At 51.1% G+C, this 12,374-nt stretch overlaps 1 long non-coding RNA gene across 2 annotated transcripts; it reads left to right on the forward strand.

Annotated features, from left to right (window-relative positions):
* Window positions 1-626: 626 nt before the first annotated feature.
* On the forward strand, window positions 627-11,655 carry LOC116579570. Of its 2 annotated transcripts, XR_004281325.1 has the most exons (4): window positions 2,994-3,709; window positions 5,604-5,729; window positions 9,714-9,853; window positions 10,776-11,655. It is a non-coding gene; the product is annotated as an uncharacterized LOC116579570 (long non-coding RNA). The 2 variants fall into 2 exon arrangements; XR_004281326.1 differs by lacking the exons at window positions 2,994-3,709; window positions 5,604-5,729 and adding an exon at window positions 627-712.
* Window positions 11,656-12,374: the final 719 nt, after the last annotated feature.

The following is a 12,374-nucleotide window of genomic DNA, read 5'->3' on the forward strand; positions in this document are numbered from 1 at the left end:
TGAACCAAGTTCACGGGTATGAAGTGCTTTGGTTGGTAGCTAGCGAACTGCAGCCTCATGGTATTTTAAGCCGTGAAGGCTTCTTGAGATCCACATTTTATCTAAGGTGTAAGTTAAAAAGACAAAGACGCAGAGACCCACAGGCTGGTGCTCCTTCCCTCTCCCTGTTCCCCTCGACCCCCCCCCCCAGAAGTGTTCATGCTTTGGGGCCTCTGGGCGAAGGGAGCCTTGAGAGGCAGCAGGTGGGACCGTACAGCTGGGTTTCAGGTGCTCTGCCAGCAGGTGGAGAGGCTGGGGGCAGGGAAGTTTCTAGCAGCAGCCCCCCCCATAATCAGGGCCTTGGGTATGGAGAAGTGGCCCAGGCTTGTTGGGCAACACCGGCCTAGGGCAGCCTTCACATGGCTGCCACTCTCACATTTCAAGTGCAAGTGTGCCAGATGGGAAGACAAGTTGGAGGGAGGAGTCTCTGAGACTTAGGAGAGTCCAGAACTTTCGGGAAGTGTGGGATGGGTCCGGGCCAAGAGGGGAAGGTTTGAGGGTCCGGTCCAGGATTGGTCAGGAGCATCCCACCCCCTTCCCTCCTCCAGCTTTGGCTTTGAGAGCAAAGTATACCAACTAGTCTCAGCTGGCATTCCTCCTGCTCAGCCAAACCTCCTACCCAGATTCGAATTTCATCGTTGGAAAAGAAAAGGCCTGGGGCTCTTGGAAGGAGGTGAGAGGGGCCAGGAGGTGATTGGGCTGAGCAGTGTGGAATCTGGACTGCACAGAGCACAGAGAACCCTCTTGACATCACTTTGCCATCTGTGAAATGGGTATTGTTTGGAATGGTGTCCTCCATGAGAGGACCGGGTATTGGACAGCAGGAGGGACTGAGTTAACTTCAGGGCATCAAGCCTTCTCCATCAGACCTGTGATCAGGAGCTCCCAGAGGACGCAGCCTCTGCTCCTCCCTCAGATTTGCATTCATGTGTTCCACAAACTTTTTCTGAGCACCTACGGGGTCCCTGGCCTTTACTGAGGGGCACGGGGGTCCCGGCAGTGACGGAGACAGGCGTAGCTCCTGTCCTCCTGAGCTTATAGTCCAGTGGGGGAGACAGACTGTGACAATCCCCAAGTGCTAGGAAAAGAGGAGCCCAGGGTAGAAGCCTAGCCTGGGAAGGGGAGCTGAGGAAGTTTTCCTGGGAAAGAGGACATCTGAGCTGAGTTTTGAAGGTTGTCAGAGCTAACCAGCGAAGCGAAAAAGGACCTGGACATGGACGGAGGATGCAGTACGGGCAAAAATCTGGACATACGGAATTCGTGAAACCAAGAGTGGCTCCGTTGGTGAGAGTAAGAAGTTCAAACTGGAAAGTACCAGGAAATGAAGCTGGGGGCGCCTGGGTGTCTCAGTGGGTTAAGCCTCTGCCTTGGCTCAGGTTATGATCTCAGGGTCCTGGGATCGAGCCCCGCATTGGGCTCTCTTTTCAGCAGGGAGCCTGCTTCCCCCTCTCTCTCTCTGCCTGCCCCTTTGCCTACTTGTGATCACTCTCTCTGCCAAATAAATAAATAAAATCTTAAAAAAAAAAAAAAAAAAGAAAAGAAAAGAAAGAAAGGAAGGAAGGAAGCTGGAGCGATACATGGGAAGAGCACACACGACTCTTGATCTTGGGGTCGAGTTCGAGCCCCATGTTGGGTGTAGCGATTACATAAAAATAAAAATCTTCAGGGGCATCTAGGTGGCTCAGCAAGGTAAGCACCCGGCGTTTAATCTTGGCTCAGGTCTTGTGATTATTGTTTCGTGGCTTTTTGCTTTATCTGTGTGTGCACACCTGTATAGACACACGCTGTGTTGCAAATCAAACCCGCCTTCTGTTACCCATCGAGCGTCTTAAATTTGAAACCCTTTGGAAAACACTGGTCTGTGGAGCCCTACCCGGTCTGCTCCCCCCTGACCTTTGCAGCTGGTCCCTCCCCCCATCTTTTTCTCACACAACCCTCTCTTTGCTTAACCCATTTTCAGATTCTGACTCAGGGATCCCCTGAGTCTTCTAGAACTATCCAGGCTGGGTCAGGTGTCCCTCTAAGGCTCCTCCAGCTCCCGCCCACCCGGGCTGGTCACTGTCTGGGGATGGGTCTGTTCCCCTCCATTGGGCTGGGGGTTGGGGGGGTTGTCTTGACCCCCGCTGAGTCCCCAGTGTTGGCCTGTACCTGGCCCAGTAGGGACTCTGGGAATGCACATTGATTCCTTCCAAAGCAAGAAGGAGAGGAGGACACAGGACACTTGGGTATGTCAGAGCCAAAAGCCCCCCGGGGGTTTCAGGCATTGAGATCCGCTGGGAAGCTGCCACCTGGGGCCTTGGAGAAGGGCCCAGACCTTCCCTTCCAATCTTTCTAATTATTTATTTAAGGGCTGGCTTGTCTGGGCTGCTCAGCTTCGCCTCCCCCAGCTGTAGGACATCAGGTCCCTACGGCTTGTGGTACAGGAGTAACTCAGGTTTCTGGGCCTTGAGGCCCAGAGCAGGGGGGTCAGGCGCTGTCTTACCCCACTCTCCCCAGATGCCTTCAAGATCCTGGGAGCCCTTTCCACCCCCCACCCCCGCCCTGCACAGCCACCACTCCAGGCCCCGCTCTGCGGACCCCACAGCTGCCTCAGGGCCTGGGGGACCTGGGTAAAGGACATTTGATGCGTCTAGGGAGTCAGGATAGAGTAATGGTCAGGGTGCTGGGGAGTAGGAGCAGAGAGATGCGCCATCCCTTTTCTTAGTTGACCTTTTACCCCACCCCCAGATGGCAGGAGAATTCAATAAAACCTGGGACAGAAGGCCCTGCAAGGCAGGGATCTTGGCAATGTCATAAGAGACAAGTTGGGACGCCTGGGTGGATCAGTCGGTTAAGCAATCTGCCTTTGGCTCAGGTCATGATCTCGGGGTCCTGGGATGGGGGGGGGGTCCCAGCTCAGCAGGAAGCCTGCTTCTTTTTCCCTCTGCCTCTCCCCCGGCTTGTGCTCTCTCTCTCTCTCAAATAAATAAATAAAATTTTTTTTAAAAATTAAAAAAAAAAGATGAGTATATGGGGGGTGAGTATTACCATGAGTATTAACTTTCCCGGTCATACCAGGGGTGTGTGTAAGGGGGGGGGGCTCCAAAGGCACCCGGCCTTGTCAGGAGCCGGTTCAGAGGGTAAATGATCACACGGGCTGCTTAGGGTGACTGTGTGGGCGTCACCTCTGAAGGCCACCAACCTGAAGGACCCGAGCACTGTGAATCTGGAGAAACTGCAGCCCCCAGGCCATCTGAGGCTAGGGAAGCCCTTGAGTGTCAAGTCATCCCCTCCCCCACCCCACCCACACCTGTGGAGCCAGCTGGATCCCAGGAGAAATGTCCCAAGAGCCACCCTTTGCTTTCTGAGGGGAGTGTGAGGCCAGCGACCTGGCTTGGAGGGGGGTGAGGATGTGCATTTGAGCCTGAGATGACCGGGCATCTGAGTTAATCTGAGTGCTGATTAACAGATCCTGGGCAAAGTCCCTCTGGAGCTGCGGAGAGGGGGCAGCTGCTGTGGGGGTGCGGTGGGAAGGGCACGGGGGAAGTTGCCACCTGGGGCTCAAGTAATACTTGGGAACACACCGGAGGGTGCATCAGAGACCCTTGGGTACGACCCGCTCTTGGTACAGATGAGGAAACCGAGGCACGAGTTTCCACAGCAACTCACTGAAGGAACCAGAGGAGAAGCTGTGAGTGGGGATGGGGATGGGGTATGAGGCCAGGAAGAGGGGAGAGCACTCAGAAAAAGAGAAGCCAGAGAAGGACATCAAGACACATTCCAGGGGCGTCTGGGTGGCTCAGTGGGTTAAGCTGCTGCTTTCGGCTCAGGTCATGATCTCAGGGTCCTGAGATCAAGTCCCGCATCGGGCTCTCTGTTCAGCAGGGAGCCTGCTTCCCTCTCTCTCTCTCTCTGCCTGCCTCTCCATCTACTTGTGATTTCTCTCTGTCAAATAAATAAATAAAATCTTTAAAAAAAAAAAAAAGACACATTCCATCCATTTTTTCCCCCAAAGTACATTTTTTAACTTTTTAAAAAATATATTTTATTTATTTATTTGACAGAGAGAGAGAGAGAGAGGGAGGGCAGGCACAAGCAGGGGGAGTGACAGGCAACGAGACAGGAGAAGCAGGCTTCCTGCTGAGCAGGGTGCCTGATTGGGGTTGGGGGGAGAGCTTGGGACTTGAGCCCAAGAGATGAGGGAGCAGAAGGCAAGCCAGGACAAAGCAGAAGTTGACCCTCTGCAACCTCCCCTCCCCTTCCCCCTCCCCACTCCTGGGTGGGCTGTGTGTGACATTCTTCCAGGAAGTGCCCAGCCCAGCTGTCTTAATGGTAGTGCCTTGCTAAAGAGGAAAACAACCCTAACTTGACAATGGCCAAGGCCTCTAGGTATCTTGTAGGTCCTCTTTAACATATGAAAATTCTTTTGAAACCTTCCATGTCCTTACTTCCCCCAACCCCCAAGCCTATAATGGGCCCCTCCTCCTGTCCCCGGTGCAGCAGGGATCCTGTCCCCTGCCCTTTAATAAAAACCACCATTTTGCACCAAAAAAGTCTCAAGAATTCTTTCTTGGTCATCAACTTTGGACCTCACCGCCCCCCCAAAACCTCCCCTATATTCCAAAACCCCAACACCAGGACCCTGGGATCACGACCTGAGCTGAAGGTAGCCGCTCAACCAACTTGAGCCCCCCAGGAGCCCCCGAAAGTGCATTTTAAAAAATCATGTTTGAGGTGAAATTGACATAACATGAAAATGAATCCTTTTAAAACATCTTAAAGCAGTGGCCTTTTGTACAATGTCATGTGACCACCACGTCTGTCTAGTTCCAAAACATTTTTTTTTTTTTTTTTTGACAGACAGAGATCACAAGTAGGCAGAGAGGCAGGCAGAGAGAGAGGAGGAAGCAGGCTCCCTGCTGAGCAGAGAGCCCGATGCGGGGTCGATCCCAGGACCCGGAGACCATGACCCGAGCCGAAGGCAGAGGCCTAACCACTGAGCCACCCAGGCGCCCCTAGTTCCAAAACATTTTTATCACCACCCCCCACCCCAAGGAAAGAAACCCCGGTGCGCATTAAAGCTGGGACTCCCATCCCCTCCCCCAGGGGCCGGCCACCACGAATGAGCTTTCAGTGTGTCTATGGATTTGTCTCTTCTAGACACAGTTCGTGTCAATGGAATCCCACATTACGGGATTGCCGTGGTTTGAGTGTTTGTGTCTCCCCTCCCCCAAATTTATATGTTGAAATCTACCCCCTACCAGGTAGTGCTATTAAGAGGTGGGGCCTTTGGGAGGAGAGTCAATCACAGGGTGGAGCCCTCGGGATTGGTATAGGTGCCCTTGTAAAAGGCTCCAGAGAGCGCCCTCACTCCTCCCACCTTGCCAGGGTACAAGTCCTGCGGGGCTGACCCCCTGATCTCCCATGTCCAGCCCCCAGCACTGCAAGGAATACGGATTTGGCAACCCAAGAGACCAGGACGATGACCTCTTGCATTTGATTTCTTTCCATTAGCAATCACCTCGTATTTTGATGTAATTAGGCCAAATATTGAACACTTACCAAATCCTGGTTGCTGCTTCCAGCTCCATACACAAGTCTGGACTCGTTTGAGGTTCTCCACAAGCCTGCGACTCTCCTGTTACCGCCATCATTTCTCAGTCCGGGGAACAGAGGTTCAGAGAGGTAGCCAGACCCAGGTCACACAGCTGGTAAGCAACCAGAAGAGCCAGGATTTCTTTTTCTTTCTTCCTTAATTTGTGTGTGTGTGTGTGTGTGTTTTAAGATTTTACTCATTTATTTGACAGAGATCACAAGTAGGCCGAGAGGCAGGCAGAGAGAGAGGAGGGGGAAGCAGGCGCCCTGCCAAGCAGAGAGCCCAACTCAGGGCTCGATTCCAGAACCCAGGGATCATGACCTGAGCCACCCAGGCGCCTCTCTTAATTTAGATTTGATTTTATTGTATTTTTAGCATCTTCAGCTTCACTACTTCATGCTGTGGTTAAAATATACATCTCAGGATGTTGGCCATTTTTTTTTTTTAAGATTTTATTTATTTGACACAGAGAGAGAGAGATCACAGGTAGGCAGAGAGGGAGGGGGAAGCAGGCTTCTTGCTGAGCAGAGAGCCCGTTGTGGGGCTCGATCCCAGGACCCTGAGATCATGACCTGAGCCGAAGGCAGAGGCTTAATCCACTGAGCCACCCAGGCGCCCCAAGATGTTGGCCATTTTAATCATTTTATTTATTTTTTTAATTTAAAAATTTTTTTCATTTAATTTTTTTTAAAGATTCTATTTTTTTATTTGAGAGAGAAAGCATGAGAGGGGAAAGGTCAGAGAGAGAAGCAGACTCCCTACTGCGCAGGGAACCAGATGCTGAACTCAATCCTGAGACTCCAGGATCATGACCCGAGGGGAAGGCAGTCCCCCAACCAACTGAGACACTTAGGCGCCCCATATTTTTAAAAAATTTTTAAAGATTTTATTTATTTATTTTAGAGAGCGTAGCGGGGGAGGGGCAAATGGAGAGGGAAAATCTCAAGCAGTTGCCCTATGCTGAGCTCAGAGCCAGAGGCAGGGCTCCAGCCTAGGACCCTGAGATCACCACCTGAGCTGAAACCAAGAGTCAGATGCTTGACCGACTGCACCACCCAGGCTCCCTTATTTTAATCATCCTTTTTAGATTAATTTACTTATTTGAGAGAGAGAGCCAAAGAGAGCACAAGCAGGGAGAGAAGCAGAGGGAGAAGCAGGCTTCCCACCAATCAGGGAGACCAGTGCGGGGCTCAATCCCAGGATCCTGGGATCCTGACCTGAGTCCAAGGCAGACGCTTATATCAACTGAGTCACCCAGGCACCCCTATTTTAATCATTCTGAAGAGTGCAATCCAGGGACATTGAAGACATTCACACTGACTATCAGCACTACCTAGTTTCAAACATGTTTTCATCGTGCCAAAGCCCAGAGGCAGGATTTGAACACAGATTTTCTACCTCTGGAGCTGAAGCAGCTTTTCCCACTCTGCCTCTCAACAGAGGAATTCAGCAAGTGGGCAAGGACTTGTCCTTTCTTCACAGTTCGGCCTGCAGAGTGTTATATAACTACTGGGCTGTTTACCAGGCCCCTCCAGGATCTGGGTTCTAGCTCCGGTTCCCACCCGCACTGCGGCAGGCTCTTTCTCCACCTGGAACCTTACCTCCCCCTCCAGCTTATTGCCTCCCATGACCAGGGGAGGATGCAGGGAGAGTCTCTAAAGGCGGAGTCTGCCAGAGGGTGCCCGCATGAAAGAGAATGGAGCTGATGGGCCTCGTGGCATTGTTCAAACTCCTAGAGCCAGCTCTGCCTGAAGGCAGCCAACTGGATGGTTTTTCACTCTGATGAGCTCATCAATTCCGATGTTGCTGGAGACGGCTAAAGGAAGGATTTCGGAGCCGAACTGGGGTGCCTGGGTGGCTTAGTGGGTTAAAGCCTCTGCCTTTGGCTCAGGTCATGATCCCGGGGTTCTAGGATCGAGCCCCACATCTGGATCTCTGCTCAGCGGGAAGCCTGCTTCTTCCTCTCTCTCTCTCTCTCTGCCTGCCTCTCAGCCTACTTGTGATCTCTGTCAAATAAATAAATAAAATCTTTAAAAAAAAAAAAGGAAAGAAAGAAAGAAAAGGAGCCAAAGTGATCCAGTGGGAGTTAGTCTGGCGGTCAGGCTCTGGGAGTAATTTCCCCAAGAAGGGAAAAGTAGGAGGAAGCAAGAGTGGGCAGGGACAAGGCCCATTTCAGGGGACAGACAGCAGATTATCAAGGGGTCAGGGTAGGGCCATGACTCAACCTCCCAGTCTCCAGACAAAGGGATGACCTGACTTTGAAGGACCTGGACCTCTGGAGAATCAGCGGGAGGTGGGGGGGGCATGATGGGGGGCATCAAAGAGTTTAAGTGGCAGAGTGACACAGCCAAGTTCACGGTTTTTATTTATTTATTTTAAAGAATTTATTTATTTATTTGACACAGAGAGGGAGCACAAGCAGGGAGCCCCACGTGGGCCTTGATCCCAGGGCCCCCTCCCTCCTACCATGACCCCACCTGAAGACAGACACTCAACCGCCTGAGCCGCCCAGGCGACCCCAAGGTTACGGTCCTTACAGGAATTCTTTGCACTCTGACCCATTTGCCAGTGGGTGTGGAAATGGGCACAGCCTTCGTGGAGAGAACTTAGGCAACAATCATTAAGGTTATGACTCCCACACCTTTTGCTTTGTTCAAAGAACACAGAAGTTCTTTGGGGTTTTATTACACGGCTGTGGTCACACGCTGGAAATCACTGGTGTTGTTTGTGCCAGCAAAATATGGGAAACCTGCATTTCTCCATCAGGAGGAGGACAGCAGAATACCTACCAGCCCATCCACGCAAGGGAACCCTACCCAGCTTTAGGGGGGAGGGGAGCCAAATCTCTATGCATTACAACCGTGCTGATGAATGCTTCACCACCAGCTCTTTGTGGGAAGAAACAGCCCTGAGTTGTCAGGGTCGATGGGTTACCTACTCCCACCATTGCACATTTCAAGGCACTGGTTGACATTGCTGAATTGTGACATCGTTGAATGCAGAATTCAGAAAAAGAAAAGAAAAGAAAAGAAACAGCCCACTGGTAGGTTGTGTTTCTACCAGGTAGACACGGTAGGTAGGCGTAGGGAGCCCCTGGAGCAGAGACAGCAGTTAAAATGTAGTACAATCATTAGGAAGCGGTAAATGTTGACTACTTATTATCTTTGTGTTTCATACCATTTATTTCTCCGTAAATGTATATAATTTAATTTTTGGTAATAGCTGTGTGTGACAACTGGCTTGCAAAATTCCCAAAAGTTTAGCCATCGGCTCTCCCGAACCACTACACGCCAGTCCCAGCACACCACTGAGACATCTCAGAGACATTTCCCAGAGGAGAAAGCAAAAGTCAACTTGAGGACACGTCTCTGAGTGCAAATCTTGGCCCCGCTTGTCTCTTGCATTCCTCTTCCGCTTTGCAGCTCCTTCCTGGATCTGGAACACTTCAGACTCACTCTGACCTCAGGGCCTTTGCACTTGCTATTCTGCCTGCTGTTTGTACCCATGTTCCCAGACAGCCATGTGACTCACTTCCTTACCTTCTTTGGGCCTTTGCTCAAACATTCCCCTTTACTGGGGCCTTCTCTGACTGTTTTTAAAAAAAAAAAAAATAGAAACCTGCTTCCCCAATATTCTGCTTTCTTTGCCTGCCTTATTTTTTGTTATTGTTTTTACAATTTTTTAAAATTTATTATCAGAGAGATAGAGAGCACAAGCAGGGAGAGCAGCAGGCAGAGAGAGAAGCAGGCTTCCCACGGAGCAAGGAGTCCGATGTGGGACTTGATCCCAGGACCCTGGGATCATGACCCAAGCCAAAGGCAGACGCTTAACCAACTAAGCCACCCAGACATCCCACCTGCTTTATGTCTTATCAAAAGCACTTACCGTGCCATCTTACCTACTGTATAAGGTCAAAATGTACTTAGTTCATTTATCTACTGTCTCCCCCCACTAGAATGTCATCTCCAAGAAGGCTGAGAATTTTGTCTATTTTCTTTGCTGCTGTATCCCCCAGTGCCCAGAACAGTGCCCAACCACAGTAAGTGCTCAATAAACATGTGTTGAATAAACGAATATACTCTTTTTTTTTTTTAAGTAGGCTTTACACCCAATGTGGAGCTTGAACTCACAATCCTGAGATCAAGAGTTGCACGCTCCACGGGCTGAGTCGACCAGGCGTCCCTAACTGCACTTAAATTGGAAAAAAAAAAAAAAAAGAAAGAAAGAAAGAAGAAAAAGGTACAAACCTGAAAAGCACTTTGCCATCTGCACTTACATGTGACAGACTATCTCTGGAGAAAACCCAAGAAACTGGTGGGGCCCTGGGGGGGATGGGGGGACGGGAGAAGGGAAGGCTCTCACTGAGTCCTCTCCTGTACTTTTAGAAATCTCTGCCATGTGCCCTTAATTACCTATTAACATTTTTCAAGTGTTCTATAAAAAGGACTGCCCAGGGCTGCTGTGGGGAGCAGGGCTGGAGGAGGCTGAGGCAGTGACCCGAGAGCAAGGACTGGCCAGGGCTGCCAAGCCATCGTAGCCGGTTCCAGAAGGTCCCGCCATGGAATGTTCTGCACGAAGCCCTTAGAGGCTCTGGGAGGCGAGGCCTGTCCCTCAGACCTGGCCCTCTGGCCTGGTCTCACCCAGCCACCCACGGGGTCTCCCAAAAAGGCACCTTTGGCCACCTCCAGCCCTACACAAAAGGGTCATGATATGGTCTGGCCACCTCGGGCTATGCAGTGAACCAAAGCTCTGGACGCTTCCTACCCAGTCTAGAAGGTTAGGAGCAGAGTCACCTCCCTCCCCCCTCCCCTGTATCGCTCCCTCTCTAACTTCCCTCCCTCCTCAGTCCTCTGCTCTTTTTTCCAGCCACAAACAACCTTCCCCGGGGGCCTCTGAAACACCAGCTTCCTCTCTGCTCAGGCTGTTCCCTCTCCCTTCCCCCACCTCTTCACCAGACTGAGATTTATTCGGGAGATATTGGCTCCTTCCTTCACATGACAAAGGTTTGACATCCATCAATTTTGAGGGGCTGAGGAGGGTGCCTGCCAGGGATTAGGGAGCCAGAACTGAGGACAGGGGGCATCCTAGGTGACCAGGCAGAAAATAAAGGAGACAACAGAAAGTACAAATGGGACTTTTTTTTTTTTTTTTTTTTTTAAAGTTCAATGCTGCAAGAATAACTGGCCTACGGTCTGACTGAGAAGGAGCCCTCCAGGTGAGGAAGGGAGAAGAGAAAATCAGGCAGAAGGAACAGCAAGTACAATGGCTCAGAGGCTTGGAAATGAGCTCCAAGAATTCGAGAATCAGAAAGAAGGCTAGCACAGCAGGATTTAAGGGGATGAGGTAAGGTGTCATCAGATGCTGCCGAAAAGATAAGTGTCTGTGTGTTGTAGACTGTAAGGAGCTTGGTACCCCCTCCTCCAGGAAGCCCTCTTTGACTGCCTCAAGTGCCTCCCCTCCTAACCCTGTTCACTCTAGGGTTGTCACTCTCTAGTCACTGGCCCAACTCCCGCAATGCCCTGTGAGGACAGGGCCGGCCGGTCACCACTGTGTCCCCAACACTGCCCAGCACATGGCCGGGTACACAGCAGATACTTGGTACATGCCTTAGAAAGCTCTTCTTCTCTGCCTCCCTGACTCCCCTCAGCCTCACCCCTTCCTGACTCTGCCCTGCATTCCTGAGCTCTCCATATGGCTACTTTCTTTCATCCCATCCTCAAAAGCTTCGCTGGGGAGGATTCCCAGCTCCAGTCCCTCTCACGGGCTGCAGGCCCAGAGGTGAAGGCTCTGAAGTGGTCAGATCAAACACTTCCAGGGCTGGGCTTGGGCCGGGCCAGCGTGGGGAGGCTCAGAGGAGAGGGAGGTTCCCAGGCGTGGGTGTTCCGAGGGAAGAGAAGGGAGGGGGGGATGGGCAGGGCGCGCCTCCATCATCATGACATGACTTTCAGTTGCTCATTCATTTTGTGCCAGATGCTGGGCTAATCTTTTTTTATTTTTTATTTTTTTATTTATTTGACAGATAGACAGCAAGAGAGGGAACACAAGCAGGGGGAGGGGGAGAGGGAGAAGCAGGCTTCCTGCAGAGCGGGGAGCCCAACATGGGGCTCCATCCCAGGACCCTGGGATCATGACCGGAGCTAAAGACAGACACTTAACAATTGAGCCACCCAGGCGCCCCAGGCTAATCTTTAAAAATAATGTAATGTATTGGGGCACCTGGGTGGCTCAGTGGGTTAAAGCCTCCGCCTTAGGCTCAGGTCATGATCCCAGGGTCCTGGGATCCAGCCCCGCACTGGGCTCTCTGCTTGGCGGGGAGCCTGCTTCCTCCTCTCTCTCTGCCTGCCTCTCTGCCTATTTGTGATCTCTGTCTGTCAAATAAATAAAATCTTAAAACTAATAATAATAATAATACAATGTATTCATTTAAGTGGGTAAGATGTAGTCAGAATGCATGAATCAGAAGACTCAAAAGGCCTGTAGGGAAAATAAGTATTTCTATTTTGCAGTTTTGTTTTTACAGATTTATTTATTTGAGAGTGGGGGAAAGGCAGAGGGAGGGAGAGAGAATCTCAAGCAGATTCCCTGCTGAGTGCAGAGCCCAGTGGGGGACTCGATCTCATGACCCTGAGATCATAACCTGAGCTGCAATCAAGTGTCGGACTCTTAACCAACTGAGCCACCCAGATGCCCCTCTATTTTACAATTTTCAAAGGGTTGAAGACAGCACCTGTCATGTTGGGTGTGGGTAGCTCCCATTTTT

Source organism: Mustela erminea, chromosome 19 (assembly GCF_009829155.1).
Source record: "Mustela erminea isolate mMusErm1 chromosome 19, mMusErm1.Pri, whole genome shotgun sequence".
NCBI classification, from domain to species: Eukaryota; Metazoa; Chordata; class Mammalia; order Carnivora; family Mustelidae; genus Mustela; species Mustela erminea.